This window comes from Dromiciops gliroides, chromosome 5, assembly GCF_019393635.1.
Source record: "Dromiciops gliroides isolate mDroGli1 chromosome 5, mDroGli1.pri, whole genome shotgun sequence".
NCBI classification, from domain to species: Eukaryota; Metazoa; Chordata; class Mammalia; order Microbiotheria; family Microbiotheriidae; genus Dromiciops; species Dromiciops gliroides.
Window position 1 is genome coordinate 175712803 of NC_057865.1, and position 20230 is coordinate 175733032.

The window sequence follows — 20230 nt, forward strand, 5'->3', positions numbered from 1 at the left end:
GGAAACATTATAGTAACCCTGACATATGTACCCCAATTTATTTTAAAGAGCAGAATGCTTTCCCCCATGATATTCATGGGGAACTAAGATTAAATAGCACAGAAAAGTAGGAAATATGATAAATTTTTACTCAATTCTCTCCTGTACCCTTACCCTCAAGTATTTCAAATTTGTTTAGAAATTGATGAAAAGAGAAAGGAGAAACCAGCTCATTATTTAGATGATTCATTTCATAAAAGAAGAGAGTCTGCTTAGTACCAGTAATGGATAAATAAGTGTGGGGAAAGTTATAAAATAGAGAGAAAATGTATTATGCCTGGAAGTTGCTACAATGAAACACATTGTGTTTCAATGAAAGTCTCCATATTTCTACCCAAATACATTGCTTACAATAACTAAAAGTAACCTGATACTAAGAATCATTACCCAAAAAAAGAAAGAAAGAAAGAAAGAAAGAAAGAAAGAAAGAAAGAAAGAAAGAAAGAAAGAAAGAAAGAAAGAAAGAAAGAAAGGAAATTCTATGACCATGGATCATAAACAAAGAAATCATGAGAAATGGACTCCCCTGAATTTCAAAACATACTGTGGGTGAAGAGGTCACTGCCCTTCAATACATTGTTTTTAGACAGAGAAGAAAGGGTTTATTATCCAACTGCTTAATGAGGATTCTGCAAGAAGCTCATTCAAAACAATGTTTGGTCATTAATGATCTGATATCAACATAGCGGGAGGTCTGCAGTGGAATGCCCTAGAGATCTATTTGGCCATGTGCTGTTTAACATTTTTATCAGTGATTTGGATAACTTTATAGGTGTCCCGCTTATCAAATTTTCAAATGACACAGATCTGGGAGAGAAAGTTAACACAGTGAATGATAGAATACAAATAGAGATGATGATCAAGTCCAGAAAAACAACTATACAATTATGAAATCATTGAATTATAAATCTAGATTTCGAAGGACCTTAGAGTCAGAAGAAGTATGGGTAAAAAGCAGTTTGACTGAAAACAACTGGTGATTTTAGTGGACTGCAAACTCCATATAAATTAACAGAGTGAAATGGCAGCCCAAAAGAGCTTTGGCTGCATTAAGAGAGATACAGGAATAAAGAGGTAATAGACCTTTTTTTTTTTTTTTTTGGTTTGGGCCATTTTTTCAGTCATACATGATTCTTTGTGACCTTATTTGAGCTTTTCTTGGCAAAGATAGCAGTTTGCCATTTCCTTCTCCACTTCATTTCATGGATAAGGAACTGAGGTAAACAGGGTTAAGTGACTTGCCCAGGATCACACAGCTAGTAGGTATCTGAGGCCATATATGAACTCACAAAGATGAGTCTTCCTGAATCCAGACCAGGTGCTCTTATCCCCTGTGTCACATAGCTGCCCAGTTAGCCCATACCTGGAGTATTTTGTTCAGTTCTGGGCATTATAGTCTAATGAAGACATTGTGAAGCCAGAAAGTGTATAGGAGAGGGCAACTAGAATGGTAGAAGTACTTGAGTTCATGTCATGTGAGCATCAATTGAAAGAAAAGGGAATGTTTAGTTTGGAGATTGGGGAGTGGGAGGAAAGAAACATTTTAACTGTGTTCTAGTATTTGAAAGGTTCACATAAGAAATTTAGGGGTAGCCTTCTTCTGTTTGGGCCCAGGTGGTAGAACTAAGAGCAAGTGATGGAAATTGTAAAGGGATCAATTTGGACTTGATTTCAGGCAAAACTAACTTTCTGATAATTAGAGCTATCTAGAAGTAGAATTGGCTGCCTTGGGAAGTATTGGGTACTCTCCTCAATGAAGGTCTTCAAACAGAGGCAAGTTGATTATATGTTGTAATATGGTACAATAGAGATTCATTTTTCCATATGAGTGAGATTAGGAGGACACGTGTTCCTCCCAGCTCTAAAATGCCTTGATTTTGTGATTCAGCCACCTTTTCTCCTTCCTTAAGAAACTGAGGGCAGTTCACAGAATCTCTGAGGAAGAGATCTCAGAGGTCATCTACTCCTTGAACAAAACAGAACAAGAATGACGTCTACAATACCTACAATACCTTCAGCAAGGGACAACTCCCTCCTTCCAGAGACAGCTAACTAATCTCCCTTTGGGATATGACCATCAACATTCTGGTTCATCACCAGACACCAATGGTGTAATCACCATTCTTCTGCTTCACAATGTCCTTTCTAAACTACACTGTCCAGAACTATGCATAACTTTCCAGAAGCAGTCTCACCAGGGCAAAACTATACAATTCAAGTTGTAAAGGTCTTCAACGTAACCTACACTTGAAAAAGGATCTCCAAGGGATCCAACATATCCGAACCATGGTCATCTATAAGCTATCTATAAAGACCTGAAGTGAAGAGTAACACAAGGCTATCCATTCCACTCTTGTATACCCCTAATTTTTAACTGGATATGACTAATGGGCTAACATATTGGATAAATAACTTAATGACACCATAGAAATCTTAAAGATTTTATGCACCTGCTAATATGCCTAAGCATATTAGTATCTTACTTAAAAAATCTAATTAATGCAAAGCAAATATAGTGCTAAACTTAGAGTCACATAGACCTGAGTTTGAATGCTACCTCACACAATTGTGAGCTATGTGAGTCTAGACAAGTCGTTTAATCTCTCATAGCCTCGGTTTCCTCATCTTTAGCAGGAGATGATAATTGCCCTTATGCTACAGAGTTGTAACATTTTTTTTTGTGAGGCAATTGGGGTTAAGTGACTTACCCAGGGTCACACAGCTAGTAAGTGTCAAGTCTCTGAGGCTGGATTTGAACTCAGGTACTCCTGATTCCAGGGCCAGTGCTCTATCCACTGTGCCACCTAGCTGCCCCCAGAATTGTAACTTTCAAATGAGATAATATAGGAAAGCGCTTTGCAAGTTTTAAGCAATAACTATCAGCTGTTATTACTATTATCTAAATTTGATTGAACTATAATTGCAAATGGAATAAAGAATATTTTATTACTGATTCAAACTCTGAACACTATCACTCCATTATACCTTGATATGGGGCAGCAAATTAACACAGTGGATAGTGTCAGGCCTGGAGACAGGAAGACACTGCTTCTTGAGTTCAAATCTGGCCTCAGACACTTACTAGTTATGTGACCCTGGGAAAGTCACTTAACCTTGTTTGCCTCATTTTCCTCATCTGTAAAATGAGCTGGAAAAGGCAAACTACTCCAGTATCTTTGTCAAGAAAACCCCAAATGGGTTCTCAGAGTCAGACATGACAGAAAAGTGACTGAACAACAAAATCTTGATGTGTCAGCTTACTATCTCAGTTTCTTAATTTTAAGACAATGGGATACTTTAAGCTTGTTTGCTTATTCCATTCACTAAGGTTTCTAATACTTTAAGAAACAGGCTGGAGAAGAGTTTTGGGGGAAAAGTTTCTATATTCATACCTTTCAAACAAAAGGAAAAATTTAGTTATTTCCATGCATGTAGGTGGACAACTTCACATATATCCTATAACAAAGTATCATACTTTAAAATTAACCAGTATGAGCCACTGAGCCTTCTCTTTCAGGCATCTGACAGTTACCATTGCCAAGTTTAATCTTAGTCCCCAGAGAATGGAACCTTCCTCCAACCAGCTGAAACAGGGTGTGTCTCTGCAACAGACATAGATATTTTACATGCAACAAATCTTACTTCTGATATTAAGTTTTGTTGGAGAAAATCACTTTTTCTGTGATGATTAAGTCTGTGAGGAAACCTGGCTCTGACACCTGGTACTATTCCCAATGAGAATTAACTAGGTAAGAGACATCCTGAAGTATAATTTTACAATGAACTCTTATGGCCAGTTTGTGCTTCCTTCAGTTTGCCAAGTACCACACCTAAAAATGGAATGTCATTTCATTCTGAAATGATGCCTGTCAGAGTTTAATGACAAATGTCCATTTCTTTCCTGTAGAAATATGGAATCATGCATGCTGAACCTGATTTTTTGTATCAGTCTCTTTAATATTAATGCTAACCCTGAATTCTCTGATGTAGCCAAGCAGCAAATATGAGAAAGAATCCTGTCAAAGCTAAAGGCAAGAAAATCCTAAGCTAGAATCTTGCCAATGAGTCTGGTCCCCTCATTTTGCAGATGAGGAAACTAAGGCTTAGAAAACCATATAGCTAAGTAAGCATCTGAAGCAGGATTTGAACTCAGGTCTTCCTGATTCCAGTTCCACTCTCTATCCATTGTACCACTTTACTGCCTATGTAATTGTTTTCCTTGGACCATATTTAAAGCAGGTACAGTCCTGATGGTCCAAGGCACTTCTGGACTAAGAGAAATGCAGGTTCTTGTTTTCACTGCAGAGGGAGAAAAAGTTGGCACCTGGGGGCTGCTAGGTGGTACAGTGTATAAAGTGCCAGTCCTGGATTCAAGAGGACCTGAGTTCCAATCCAGCCTCAGACACTTGACACTTACTAGCTGTGTGAACCTGGGAAAGTCACTTAACCCTCATTGCCCCGCCAAAAAAAAAAGTTGACTCTTATTTGATACCAATTGTTAATCCATAACAACTTCAGAAGACCTTAATTGATTAAAAGCAAAAGAGACTCAAAATATCTTCTTGCTTTCTTTTTCCCTGAAGTGACTTTTGACAATCTCTGCATTCTATTCTCAATACTGCATAATACCTATGAGTCTATCCATGTGCATATTTCTTCTACCAACTAACTCTCAATGAAACATCTCCACAGCTTAGTAAAATTGCTTGTTTATGCGACCTTAAAAAAGAGGAGACAAGCATTTATTAAGGATCTGTTATGTGTCAGGCACTGTGCTAAGTGCTTCACAAATTTTTTTAAAAATTTACCACCTGTTGGCCTACTTTTAGGTGATGAGCATCTTTGCACTTAGCTATGCTTGTCTTTGGATGTCAATCCATCCTGAGTCCAGTACTTGAATTTTTTGTAGCTTGGTAGGTCCTGTTAGAGTTCGAGTTCCACTGCTACGGTCTTTGAGGACCCAAATTCTCCTCTCCCTTACACTGAAGAATCAGAGCAGAATTTTAGTGGAGGTCTGACTACTTTCTAATCAGAAAACAAAAATCTCAGCATAACAGTCTTGATCTCTATCCTCTATGATACATTGCTTCACCATTAGGGTTAAAAAAATTAGTGGAGAAATTTCTTGTAGAAATACATTATGTAGAAGAACCACATTTGTGTATTTTCATAAACTATTTCGGATTACTCTTATCTTATTCAAACTGAATTATACCACCACAAAATCTTAGGATTACAAGTTAACTCAGTATTGTTTGTTGTTGTTTAGTCATTTCAGTCATGTCCAGCTCTTCGTGACCCCATATGGAGTTTTCTTGGTAAAGATATGGGAATACTTTGCCATTTTCTCCTCCAGCTCATTTTACAGATGCAGAAACTGAGTCAAACAGGGTTAAGTGACTTGCCCAGGGTCAGACAACTAGTTTCTGAGGTCATACTTGAACTCCCATCATCTGGACTCCAGGGTTGACACTATCCACTGCACCACCTAGTTGTACATATAATTCAATATAAATCTCCACTAAATGCACTTAAGGATTGATCATCTACTTTGAATACAATCTAATACATCTCATTACCAATCAAAAAACTTCATCCAACTATAATATAATTTTCTTTAAAGTATTAGCCATAAGTTTCCTTTTCCAAAATAGAATGGGCTGTTTTGAGAGGTAATGAATTCCCCAACAATAGAGACCTTTAAGTTAAACAAAAAGATAATTTTGATAAGCACCTCTGCTTCTGGTTATTTTCTACTTCCCTAGCTTCTCTGATGCTGCCTACTACTCACTGCTTCTTTTTATTCTCTTTCTTTGATTCATTATCTATCAAGGTCCTTACCTATACCCCGTTTCCTTTCCATTACTACCATGGATTCAATTCTTACCATATGGCATAAAAATATGTCTACCAATTCTCTCTCCCTACAATCTGGAGGGACATCCGGGGTTAAACTAGGCAAAAAAGAAGCTCTAAAGACTTAAGGGTTAGCTGTTAGTAATTTGCAGTCTGTCCTTCATTTTCATTTGCTTGTTGGACAGCTCCACCTGGATCACCAGCCAGCACTTCAGACAACACAAAGTTGAGCTCATCGTATTCCCCATGGAATTGTCCCTCCATCCAACATGCCTGAATTTTTAGTCATCACAATCCTCAGTCATTCAGGCTCAAAACCTGTTGTTACCTTTAATTTTTCCCACTTTTCATTCCCCATCTAAAATTAGTTGCCAAGTTCTATTGACTACTGCCACATCTTTTGCACCTGTTTTCAGTATATACAAGACTGTCCCTTCCAACTTGCTGGCTTCATAATTTAACATCTCTTCAACTCCTATGACCTACAGTAACTACTAGGCACAGTAATTTCTTATATTTGACCATCATCTGACTGCCACCTCTATGATTCTGAAATTAGAAATTCTACTCACCATAAATTCTCCCTGCCTTTCCATTTCGCCCCCTGCCTCACTCCTTCAAAACCTATTCATCTCTCTCACTACAATTTTCAACCCCTCCATACCTCTCTGTTCTTATGAATCTAGCACTGCTGCTCATGAATCACTTTCTTCTCTATTCAATCTTGACTCTATAGTTCACCATTTCAACTATGCACTTTCCTCCATGCCTTATTTCCTTACCTGTTTATCACATCACCATTCATGCCTAGCCAATCCTGAGCTCTGGATCAATGCTCCCCTACACCATCCTGAAAGATCATGCTCCCTGAGAGCATGAACATTTCATTTTTGTCTTTGCATTCCTAGTGCTTAACCATTAGTAGACACTTAGTAAATCTTTATTGATTAAATAAATGACTTGTTAATTCTTTGTTCCTACTCACATGCTTCTGAGTACTACTGCAGGAAGTTAAAACATCATGTCAAATGGATCCACTAAAAAATAATGCTATCTAATTTCAACTGGGCCTTTACTTCTGCACAGCAAAAATTGTATTCATCTTAGACTCTGTCACATTTGACAAAACAATTGTTCCAAACTTTCTTTTCTCTTTTCAAGCCCCTGATGCCTCTTCCGTCTCCATTTCTCTCAGGAGAAGTATTTAGTTCCTACTTTCCTGTTAATCTAGAAGGTCTCTGCCTTAAACTCTCTCCCCAATGCCTTACTTCAAAAATTCTTTCTATCTTCACCCACCCATTACTCCATTGTTCCTGTCACTGAGAAAGGGAGACCTTTCTCGCAAAGACCCCCTCTTTTCCTGTGTCCTCAATCCCATCCCCTCCCATTGCCTGCAAGATTACCCTTCTCTCTCATCTTTACATTTCTCCATAAATTCAGGTTTTCTCCTTCTTCCTTTCTTTCTGTATCATTTAAAAAATAAACACCTTACTTGACCCTGCTACTTCCTCAAGCTATCAACCTATTGCTTTTCTCTCTACCACTGCCAAACTTGAAAAAAAGAATCTTCTTCATTTGCTGCCTTAATTTCCTTACCACCCACTTGCTTCTCATTCTCTTGCAATCTGGCTTGTCTTTCAGTCTCTCTATTAAAACAGCTTTTTCAGAGGTTACCAACAATTTAACTGGTCAATATAATGGTTGTTGTTTTTTTAAAAAAACAGTTATTAGTCTTCATGACCTTGTTTAACATTATTGAGCACCCATTCCTCCTGGACCTCTTGGCTTCCATGATTCTATAATCTTCTAGTTCTCTTAACTGTATAACTATTCCTTGATATCCTTTGTTCATTGTTCATCTCCTACCTCCTATTTCGGGTGTTCTTTAGACCTTTGTTTTGGGCCCTCTTTTCTCTCTCTATAGTCATTCTCTTGGGGAACTCTCATTAGCTTACATGGATTTAAATATGATCCCTATTTGGGTGATTCCTAAATCTATATATCCAATCCTAATCTCTATCCTGAACTTGTAAACTTTCTGCTGCATATCTCTTCTTAGATGTCTAACAGATGTCTTAAATTCAGCATGTCCAAAACAGCATTCATTATCTTCCCTCAAAACCTTCCTTTTCTTGAAACTTCCCCAATTCTGACTAGGGCACCACAATTCCCCTAGTCATGCACATGTATGACCTAGAGGCCATGCTTGATTCTCTGGAATAGGTTATTGACTTGCCAAAGGACCAGCCCACACCTTCTATGCAATCCTTCCCTATTTCTCTCACTTTTGTTGACTCTAACCAAGTCACTTAATCAAGAAACATGACTTAGTCTTTTCAAATTTATAGATGATTTATGTGACTCATCCTTAGCCAAATCATGTAGACTACATAAATACTTGTTTTATGAATAAAAAATATACCTGAGGGGCAGCTAGGTGGCACAGTGGATAAAGCACTGGCCCTGGATTCAGGAATACCTGAGTTCAAATCCGACCTCAGACACTTGACATGTACTAGCTGTGTGACCCTGGGCAAGTCACTTAACCCTCATTGCCCCACAAAAAAAAAAGTATTCCTGAAAAGTTGTATAGATATTTAATTTTTGAGATCATTTAAAATAAAATATGAGATGTTGCTACTTAAAATTATCTATGGTGATTCTTTTTATAAAGAGGCTAGTGATTCCTTAAGTTCAGATTTCACATATTTGCTTTTCTTTCAAGGAGGCTATATCTACCTCTGGAAATGTACTATGTTGGTATATGAAAAAAATTCATTACTCTTACCTGGACTCCTAAGTTTTATAGACTTAGATAATAAGCTGAAGGAATATCATAAAGAAAAAACACCTGGGGCAGCTAGGTGGTGCAGTGGATAGAGCACCGGCCCTGGAATCAGGAGTACCTGAGTTCAAATCTGACCTCAGACACTTGACACTTACTAGCTGTGTGACCCTGGGCAAGTCACCTAATCCCAATTACCTCACTAAAAAAAAAAAAAGAAAGAAAGAAAAAAGAAAAAAGACCTAAGGTATCTCATCTTAGGCCTAAGGAATTTCATTTTTTCTCACAGAAGTTCACCATTTGGTGCAAGAGACTGACACACTGAAAATCCATCACCATTCTTAGCCTGGGGCTAAGAAATACAAGTGTGTTCTGAAAATGATTGAATGTGGAGATACCAAAGAAATTACAGCATTTTAAGTGATTATGAAAGGTAAATGGGCTTGTAAAATATTTGCATGGGTGAAAATCTCTAATCAGAAGTATTCGTTCCTGACAGATGTGATAAGGACATATAACTAAAGAAGACTGATGTTCTCTTTGGAATTTTTTTTTCAGTTCTCTGATTTTGTTTTAGAACACTAATAGGTTATTTTAGAAACCTGCTGAAGCATTAATGGCCCCATGCTAAATCTATTGTCAAATACTGCACTCTCAATTAGAATAAGTGAAAAAATTTCAAAATTCTCGGAATTACCAATTCTTTTGACTTTGGGTGACACTGTCATAAAAGAGAACACAAGCCACATATGCTTTTATCCAACAAACTTCTGAATGGTGAGTGAATTTCAATGTATGTTCAGTTAGACCCAACCACTTAATTCTTTTTTGGTTTGTTTGTTTGTTTTGTGAGGCAAATGGGGTTAAGTGACTTGCCTAGGGTCACACAGCTCACTTAATTCTTTAATAGACTGATATGCTGAGAAAATCTCTATTTTCTGTGATTCTCTGGTTGCACCAAAGTTATCTCCAAAATGACTTATCTCCTCTTTACATTGTTATCTTGTTCTGAATCAGAACCCATATGAATGAGTTTTTGCCCATAAAATGGATAGTGAATAAAGATGATCATATAAAAACTTTAAAAAATATATTATATCTCCTGCACAGCTGCTATTCTGTTTTCCAAGTTCTGGTCTCTTAAAAGGCATATTTTAGAAATGGTGAAGTCAAATCGTTTCTGTAATCTCTATGATAATATCTTACAAATTGGGAGTGGGAAATAATTGTAGAGGGTGGGTCAAAGGTCACAAAAGGGCTTCAATATGTAATAACCTTTATTTTTTGTTTTTAATTTACAATACCATAGCATCACATACAATATCTATAGGAAACTAATTTACATTACATGTTAAAAATCAAATCTTGTAAGTGGCAAAAAATAAAGAAAACATAATTTTCAAAAAGTTATTAAAACACTGTGACTTTTGGCCCACCCTGTATATATGGCTTAATCTAAAAATAGCTGTTTACTATAACCGTCAAGAGAGCCTAATGATTACACATGATGTTCTTTCAGGCTACATTCTATGCTTATATCTCTAATCTCACCTTTCAAAGGTCTGATGTAGTCGTCACACACATATCTTAATGATTGCACATTGAGTACTTCAAAGATTGAAGTAAGCTGAAGTGGAATTTAAATGATACAAAGTATGTGGGAGGCAGAATGGCATAGTGGAGGGAAGGTTGGCATTGGAGTCAGGAAGATCTGGGTTCAAGTCCTGTTTCTGAAATATAAAGGCTATATGAGCGTGAGTCACTCCATACCTCAGGCACTCACTGAGACTGTAAGATACAGATGAATTGCTGATTTGCACCATTGGGGGTAGTTTCCCACACATGGTTACAATAATACACCTAGATAGACATGATCCATTTTAGAAATGCTATAAAGAGTTATGGTAACCTACTTGCAACAATAAACAAAACAGGTACACTGAAGTCAAAAGGTAAGACATAAGAAACCATAGATTGAGGTTTAGAGGTGCATTAAGCTGACATCAAAAGCTTGAACCATTGGAAATGATTTGGTTCTATCTTAACTCCTTGAATTTGGCTAGACTGGTCTGGTCTAGACCTATATTCCCTAGAAATTTGGGCCAGCTCATTTTCCTAAGATGGTAAAGATGATTTGGAAGGCTCTCTCCTATATTCATTGTTGTATTATGCCACCATGATTTTAGGGAGTCCTATATATAACCTCCCCTCCTAGATCACTGCCTTATTGTGGCAGAGGAGCTTTCATAGCTCAATGAAATGATGAGCTATGCCATGCAGGGTTATCCAAGATAGACAGGTCATAGCAGAGAGTTCTGACAAAATGTAATCTGCTGGAGAAGGAAATGGCAAACCACTCCAGTATCTTTGCCAAGACAAACCCCTTGGACAGCAAAGGGCCTTGTGTGCTATGGTACATGGGGTAACAAAGACACAGACGCAATTGAACTGAAGAACAACAACAATACATAACTTGCTTGATACTCCCCCTCCCATTTTAGTTAATAGTAAAATAAAGTCTGGCCTGAAAATAAAGGAGGGATAGTAGAGAGGGCTAAACAAAACATTTTCCTCTTATTCAGACCAATCTTAGGAATTGAACAAGTCTAATGACTTCCATAGGACCAGTGATGAGGTGGTGCCACTTACAATTTATTCAGTAATAACTCACTCTCAGAGCCCCAGTCTTAGGAAATGGATACTAATAACCTCCCATCCTTCTTCATTCCTGGAAAGCCTGGAGTAGTGGCTGCATGGGCATAAGAAAAGGTGAACCCACAGTGACAATGCTGCAAGGTCTGTTCCGAGCATATTTGGACTGAGGTTGCTAATATTACATCCCATGGTCATGCTATATTTGTTACTAAAATGCCTTCAAAGCAATCTTCTTTACCAGTTCCTGAGTATAAATAACCAGTAAATATTCTGTTCAATATACATTCTTTTGACAATATACCATTTTAATCTAAAAGAATATCACTAGAGATGCACATTTTGAAAGAACCAATATTTTAAAAAGTATTTACCACATCGATTATGATTCCATGCAGTTAATACATGCTTTTTAAAATTATGACAATGTTGGTTAAGAAAATCACCTAAATCAAAGAATGCTATAATGCACATTGTGACTTGAATACAATACTAGATTCTAATTCTTATTTTCAGTTTTTGAGCACTGAGCTTTTTTAGGTAGTTCTGGGGAAAACTGAGATGGGAAATTATGCTCTCAGATATCCTTCATCCATAGAATCATAGGACTTAAGACCTAAAAAGAACCTTAGAAATCATCTGATGCCATCTCCTCATTTTAAAATAAGGAAACTGAGTCCCATAGAGGATAGTTGACACACCAAAGGCTACAAATTTAGTGACAGAATCAAGAGTAGAATTCACACCTCTATTTGCAGTCTCTTGTATATTATTTTTAAATGCTTCCAAAATCCTGCAGCAGACTTTTTTCTTAGCATTTTGAATAAGTAATAAAGTAATTGTATCTAGCATGCATATTGGTACAAAGTCCAGTTTCTAAAAGTCACTTTACTTTAAAAACTTCTTTTGTAGGAACTATTGACACAAATTGAATATTTATCCGGGGTAGATGATTTAATAAAGAAAAATAACAGTTCATGTGTTTAAATCATCTTCAAAGCAATAATGATGTGCATTATCTGCACCTTTAATGATCTGTACTTAATAACTGGTCACTATTAGGGCTCTAAATGGATCATAGTTACCTGATTTGGTTTAGTAAGATATTTCAAATTTATTACATATAAAAATGAATTTAACCATTTAATATAAAATACTAGTTTAAAAATAGATTGAAAAATGTGATTAGAAAGGAATAGGAAGTTAGAAATGAAGACACAATTTAGTCATACCAGGCATGTGCATTTAACCAAGACAATGCTCTAATAATGGCTGTGTAGTATTTAGCTCAATACACATGCATAACATACATACAAAGTTCCAGATATACTTCTGTCAGTAATTCCACCCATGATTCATCCAAGTGGCTTTGGTCCCTCAATGAAGTGTGACTGTGTTCCTCTGAGCTACAGCATACTCTGGCTTGGGCTGACAATATTTTAAATAATCTAACTTGATGTAACTTCATCTCAAGTTTGGGGCTTTTTAAAAATTGGATTGCTACCCACTGTGGAAGATCAGAGAATAGTCCTTCTCTGGACCTGCCTCTACAAAAGGTACTGATTAGAATTATTGTTTTTGCCGCTGTGGTCTGACTCCTTCACCCAGTAGGGAGGGGAGAAAGGAGAACAACCAGAAACCCCAACTTGCTGTAGCTGTTGAGAAGATTCAATCGATAAGCCCCACTGGATGTCAGCTACGCGCACAGCTTCCCGACATTCTATTCAGGCATCTTGTTGACACTCAGGGAAACCAGTCCGAGAGGGGACCCCAGGCAGCTTCCCCACGAAAAGTCAATCAAGTTCTAATCACAAGGCAGGATGCGAGTTAGAGTAGCTCAGATCTGGGGCAGCGGCGGACATGCAAGTTTGGGTTAGTTAGTCTGAAATGGACCATGCAGGTTTGCATTCACGTTTGGCAAACGCACTTAGGGAAAACAGACTTTATGCTTACAATGATCCCAGCCCAAAATGGAGTATCTCTGACTAGCAAGGAAGAGCTGACGCCTGCCATAACAAAGCCCACCGCTGTCACAGCGATGCCTAAGGCCAGCTGCAACAGGGCGAGCAGCAGCGGGAAACGGCAGCCACAGCAAATCCGGGCTTCCTCCTCCCGGCACGCTTTGGGGTCCCCTTTGCTTTTCTTCGGCCCCGGGTCGCTCTGGGCCCCTGAGGCGGTGCCCCGCGCCCCGGCGGGCGCTGCTGGCCCCTGCCTCGCTTTGCCGTGGGGAGCGTTGGGGGCTGGTGGTTGCTCGTCCTGGCCCATGGCCGGTGGGTGGGTGGGCTGCGGGGCCCCCGGGAACTCGCTGGGCTGGGCGCAGGCTGAGCCGCTCCCGGTATTTGAATCACGGAGGCTGAACAAATATGGAAAACATTTGGAGCCGACAGTGGGAGCCTCCAAATGCCACAGGGAGCCTGGAGGAGAGGGGGAATTGAGGGGGATAGCGAACTGCCAACGAGAGGGGACGCAGCGTCTGTGTGGGGCTGCAGGGGAAGCCGAGTGGACACACGCGCAGGAGCCAGTGTGGGGGTCCTGGGTGCCCCCGGGCAGGAACAGCGTGTGCTTCTTCTGACATGCAATAGGGGAGTGGGAGGCTGTGTGTGTGTGTGTGTGTGTGTGTGTGAGAGAGAGAGAGAGAGAGAGAGAGAGAGAGAGAGAGAGAGAGAGAGAGAGAGAGAGAGAGAGAGAGAGAGAGAGAGAGAGAGAGAGAATGTGTGTTCTGCTGCAGCTGGAGATAGTGAGAGGGGCTTCCCTTGTGAAGAGATTCCAGGCATTTTGGGGAAAGCTACCAAGAAGATTGAGGAATGTTAAAATCATTGCAGTTCTCAAGTCTTTCAAACTTGTTTGCCTTTACGGTGTTGTTATGTGTAAAGGATTCTGCTCCTGCATCACTTTGCATCAGTCCAATCAGTCTACACACATTTATTAAACGCTCACCAAGTGCGGTGATAGAAAGAAAGGCACAAGTTTAACAACAAAAAAGAGAACAAACAAACAAACAAAACTCGAGGCCCTGACGTCAAAGGGCTCATCTAATGGGAAAGACTATATGTACTTGTTGCAAGGACTTTGTTTTTCTTTTTCCAATGGGGGTGGGGAAGGTGAGAGGGAGAGAAAATAAATTTTAATTGTAAAATATCAAATCAAATCAAATCATTTGTTAATAGGTGGTTAATTCGAAACTGGACTTCTGGGAGTAGGGAGAGGGGGCCAAGCAGTTTTCCAGGGCTTTGTTTTGTTTTGTTTTGTTTTGTTTTAAATGGGACAACATCTGATCCTTGGTATAGTGGAAAGGGACACTTGCCCAAGAGTCAAGACTTAAGTTTTGGTCCCTGCCTTACCACCAACTTGCTGGGTGACCTTGGGAAACCAGTACATTCCACTGAGCTTCAGTTTCCTCATGTGGAAAAATGAGGGGTTGGACTGGATGACCTGTAGCTTCCCTTTCAGTCCTGAAACTGAAAAATTAAAGGTGAATGTTGGTACTCTTCCATCACTTTTAATGACTAAGAATAATTCTGAAGATAAGACAAAGCTGGCCATGTTGCAATGCTTTGAGAATATATTGAAATATTTATTAGGTTCAGTTCTCCACTACTGAATGAAAGAATATATCCCTGCCTCAGAAATAGAAGCTCCTTCAGGGTAAAGACAGTTTCATTTCTTGTCTTTGAATCCTCAGCTCCTGAGAAGTATCATGGAGTTGTAAAATTTAAAAAAAAATAGCTGTCCTGGGAGTAAGGAAAAATAGGGTTCAAGACCTGCCTCTGACATGTACTGATTTTGTGGCCCTGGGCAAAACACTTAGCCTCTTAGTGGCTACTCTAAGCACCTCTAAGCATAAGTCATATAGGAGATAGCCACTTTCATTGGTTCAGTGGGTTTACTCATTGAGAGTTCTCTACACCAATGAAATCATAGATCTAATCAAATATGTATGTGTGTATATATGTATGCATGCATATATACACGTGTTATACATACATATACATATATATATGAGTGCTTGGCATAGTGTCAGACACATAGTAGGTACTTAATTGATATGGATCATTAGATTTTAAGCATCTGTAAAGCTACTATGTTAATCATAAATGCTTTCATATTTCTAGAGGCTGGACAATATTTTAAAAACAGTTATAATACTTTGTATTGACCTGATCCTTTGTGTGTGTGTGTGTGTGTGTGTGTGTGTGTGTATCATCTAAACACTCTTCACAATATCTCTGTGAGGTATACTATCCTCATTACAAATGAAGAAACTGAGGTACAAAGTGTTTGCACAGCAAATCAGTAAAGAACTGAAACCAGAATCTTTATTCTTGTCCTATAACCACTAGTTAAACATTTAGTGCCAAAGAAAACATGGACAGCAGAGGCACATGGAATTTCAGGACTGGAAGTATGTGTTTTTAATGAGAATAATAAGTAGTCTTATCATGATATTTTCTACATTGCTGAGAGGTGGAGGGGGAAAAATCCCTTTTCCCAGACTGTATTTGGAGTCAGAAGATCTGGGTTCAACCCCTGTTTATGACCTTCACAACCTTCAGGTTACTCATTTGTTAAATGAGAGGGTTGAGTTATATGATGTCTGCTGCAAAAGTCCTTTGATTCTATGATCTTGATCTAGCTTCTTCTAAATCCTAAACTAGCACAGAGTGAAGAGGACTTTGTCCCAGGCTGTCTTGATTTGGAGAAAGGGCACTTCCTTCCCAGGGTAGCATGCATCCTTTCCATGTTCACTCCTGTTTCTATACCTTACTTCATAATCCTACACTATACTACTGCATCCTTAGGGTCCTGAGCCCATATCACCGCAATTGCCACCCCAAGGCTCTCATTTCCAGAGGTGTTGCATAGTATACTTGCCTTCCCTAGAGTGTCATTTTCAAGGTCTCCTCTTCCAGTATCTCCTTTCCCTTCAACCTCCAAGGGGGTCTGGGGTGGGGGGTTGTGTGTGATGATGCTAGATTTCTTTCTTTCCAGGTGCATCGTTGTTGTTTTTTGCCTCAGATTACAGAAATTCTAGTTACAAATTTATCAGCCAACTTAAGAAAAGATATACTACCAAGAATCACCTTCTTTTATCATCTTTTCTCTCTCATATACATATACATATGTATGCATATATGTCTATGTAATCCATTTTTAAATGTTGAAGCGAAACAATATTACATATATAATATCCATTTTTTAAAAGTTGAAGTGAAAAAACACTACCTCTTAGTAAATCAAATCAAAATTTTAAAAGTCGCATTTGTGACAAATGAAAGTCCTGAAAATGCTCTTATTTTATATTTTGTATGTAGGAATTCATACCTTTCTCCTGGATCACTAAGTCAGTCAACAAGTATTTATTAAGCATTTACTATGTTCTAGGCATTGTGTTAAGCTCTAAGGAAATGAAGAAATGAAAAAAAAACATTGTTGTTGCTCTCAAAGAGTTTTTATTCTAATGGGGGATACAATGTGTAAATAGATGGGTCAGGGAAATATGGCCTCTGGATGACATCCAACCTTCCAGACCATTTGCCTCATCTCGGTTGAGACCAATTATTATAGCATCTGTATATGAAGTTTACAGTGTATTGTAGGTAGTGGTCAGACAAAAGAAATGCAAATAAGTACAAGATGGGAAATGAAAAAGACAAAGGAGAGCTCACACAAAGTGCTATAGGAAAATTTGAGTCAGGAAAGAGCTCTAAAGAATAGGCAAAAGTTGGGTGGGGGGCAGGATTAGAGAAAACTTCACACAGGACACAGCATCTCAGGAGAGCTTTGAAAGAAGATTCTCAAAAGAAGAACTGCTGGGAAGAAAGGCATGGGGTTCAGCTTGTATGAATACAGAGATTTAGGAGGGGGAATGCTGACTTGGGGAAACAGCTTGTGGTCCAATTTGGCTAGAATATAGTTTGTATTAATGGGAGCAATATAGAAGAAGGCTGGAAACTTAGATTAAAAACAGATTGTGGAGGGCCTTAAACAATGGAATTGAAATGATATAATCGCTAAGTGTCTGTCAGTGATGTTTAAAAGATCTTGGAGGACAGGAAAGATAGCATAGGAATAGAGTTATCCAAGTTTTCAAAAAATGGAAGAAAAAAATCATAAGCAAGTGATTAATTGATTTGAATTCCATGTAGATTTATCAAAAGGGTTATTAGATAATCATCAAGAAAAACATCTAGTGGTAAACATTTAGAAAAAGAGGCAACAAGATCAAGAACAGGCCATGCCAGACTAACCTCATTTCTTTTTTTTTTTTTGACAGGATTAGTAGCCCAGTAGGCCAAAGGAATACTAGCTTTAGATATAGTTTACCTAGAAATATTTGCCAAAGTCCTGATGCTATTATGAAAAAGACATAATGGGTTGGATGATAATGTAATTAGATGGATTCATAGCTAGTTCAATGGACCAAACTCAGAATGAATGGTTTGATGTCAACTTAGCAGGTCTCCAGAAGAGTTCCCTAAAACCTGTGTTTGGCCCTGTACAGTCTAACAATTTTGTCAATTACTTAAGATAAAGATAACTTTGCAAATTAGCTGGATGGCATGCTTATCAAATTTGCTGCTGGCACAAAGTTGGGAGTGATAACTAACACATTAAATGACAGAATCAGGGTCCTAAGAGATCTTACTTAATCTAAAAGATGAGAGTGAATCCCATAAGATGAAATTTAATAGGGATAAATGTAAAATCTTACACTTAAATTCAAGAGATGGGCTACATAAACACAGGACAGAAAAGGTGTGGTTGGGAAATAACATATTTGAAAAAGATACGGGAAGTTTAGTGAACTTCAAACTCAATATGAGAAAATAGTGTGAAATGGGAGCCAACAAGACTGATGCAAACTTGGGTTGCAAAGTTTCTAGGAATAAGGACATCATGGTCCCATGGTACCATGCCATCATCAGACCACTTCTGGAATACTGTGTTCAGTTATGTATACCATAATATAGGAAGAATAACCTGGTGAATATCTTGGTGTGGGCAATGAAGATAGTGAATGGCCTAAAATCCATATCATCTGAGAATAAAAGGATTTGAGATGTTCAACCTGGAAGAGATAAAACTAAGGCAGAGGGTGGGGCATCATGGCTATGTTAAATTATTTTAAAGCAGTTTATGAAAATTTCAAAATGGTCAACTTAGGCTTGATGTTGGAAAAAACAAAAGCTATAAAGAAGTGAGGGGGTCTATTTTGAGAGGTGGCTGACTCCCCATCACTGGAGATCTTAAAACAGAGGCTTTATAACTTTGTTAGGTATGTGGTAGTGGGGTTTCCTTTTCAGGCACAGGTTGAACTAGATGACCATTGAAGACCAAAGATATTTGATTTTATCCTAGAGGCAAGAGTAGGGAAACAAGAGGTCAGACCTGTGGATTAGTGAGAATGTTTTGGCATCTGTATAATGGGTGGATTGGAGAAGAGAGTGCCTAGAAGGAAGACCAATTAGAAGACAATTTCAATAGTCCAAGAAGGAGATAGTAAGAGTCTAAACTAGAGTGGTGACGGTTTGAATGGAGAGGAAGGAACAGGTGTGAAAGAAGATATGGAGAAAGCATCTATAGAATTTAGGGACTGATTAGGTAAAGGGGGGGGATTGGAGAGAGAGAAGAATCAAAGGTTACTCCCAGGTAATTAACCTTGGTGATTGGGAAGGTGGTGGTACCCTTACCAGATGCAGAGACATTTTAAGGAAGGGTGGGTTTACAAGTTGAGTTCTGTTTGAATCCTTTCTTTAAGGTGCTGGTAGAAGATTCAGATAGAAATGTCTAGCAGGGACTTAGTTTTGTAGGACTGGAATTCAAGAGAAAAATTAGTGAGATACAAGCTAGATTTATGAATTTTGGAATCATCTATGTTGAGATGATAATTGAAACCACAGAAACAAATGAAATCACCAAGGGAAAGAGTATATAAAGAGAAGGGAATAGGGCCTTGATTAACTCCCATTTTTAGGAAACAAAAGATGGATAATGAACCAGCAACATATATTGACAAAGAATGACCAGATGGGTAGGATGAGAATCAGGAAAAGGTGTTGTCATGAAAGCCAAGGGAGGATGGGGTGACAGTGTCAAAAGGAGGTCAAAGAAGATTTGGGCTGAGGAAAGGCCTTTGTGTTTAACATTTAATAGTACCAGTTCCCAGAACAGTGTCTTGTACATAGTAGGTACTTAAAAATAGTTGTTAAATTGAAGTGAATCTTTGGTAATCTTTGAGAGAACAATTTCAGCAGACTGGTGGGATCACAATCCAGATTTCAAGGCAGTAGATAAAAATGCTAATTAACTATTTGATAAGGAAAGGGAGGAGAGATATAGATGTCATTTGAAGGTTTTTTGTTTGTTTGTTTGGGTTTTTTTTTTCCTGAGGCAATTGGGGTTAAGTGACTTGCCCTGGGTCACACAGCTAGTAAGTGTCAAGTGTCTGAGGTCGGATTTGAACTCAGGTACTCCTGACTCCAGGGCCCGTTCTCTATCCACTGTGCCACCTAGCTACTCCTGTTTGTTTGTTTTTTAAGGATGGGTGTGATCTCTTCATGTTTGTAGGCAGTGGAGAGAGAGCCAATACAGAATGAGAGATAGAAAATGAATGGGAAACATTGACAATATTAAACATTTCTTTAAAATAAAAAGAAAACAAATAAGAGAAGGAAGAATGGATGAATTGGACATATTCCCAGAGGACTAGAAATGAACTCACATAAGACTTTTTACAAGTATATATGTATCAAGAGCTATCCTCCATGTCCATGGAGGTGGATCTCTGTTCTGACTCTTCCTATTAGGATACATGCTCTTATTCTTTACTTAAGCATGCAAGACTCCTCATTCATCCTTGTGATCAGTGGCTCAGAGCTAAAGAACTTGTGCTTTGGG

At 38.4% G+C, this 20230-nt stretch overlaps 1 protein-coding gene across 2 annotated transcripts in view; it reads right to left on the reverse strand.

The window, feature by feature from the left end:
- SSPN (sarcospan) overlaps positions 1-20230 on the reverse strand; it is a 184463-nt gene that overhangs the window by 38059 nt on the left and 126174 nt on the right. The window contains exon 1 of one of the 2 annotated variants that reach the window (XM_043966443.1): positions 12647-13429. The exons of the other annotated variant lie outside the window; for it this stretch is intronic. The gene's annotated coding sequence lies outside the window, so the exon portion shown is untranslated. Of the gene's footprint in view, positions 1-12646; positions 13430-20230 lie in introns of those variants that run through there. 2 annotated transcript variants of the gene reach the window in all.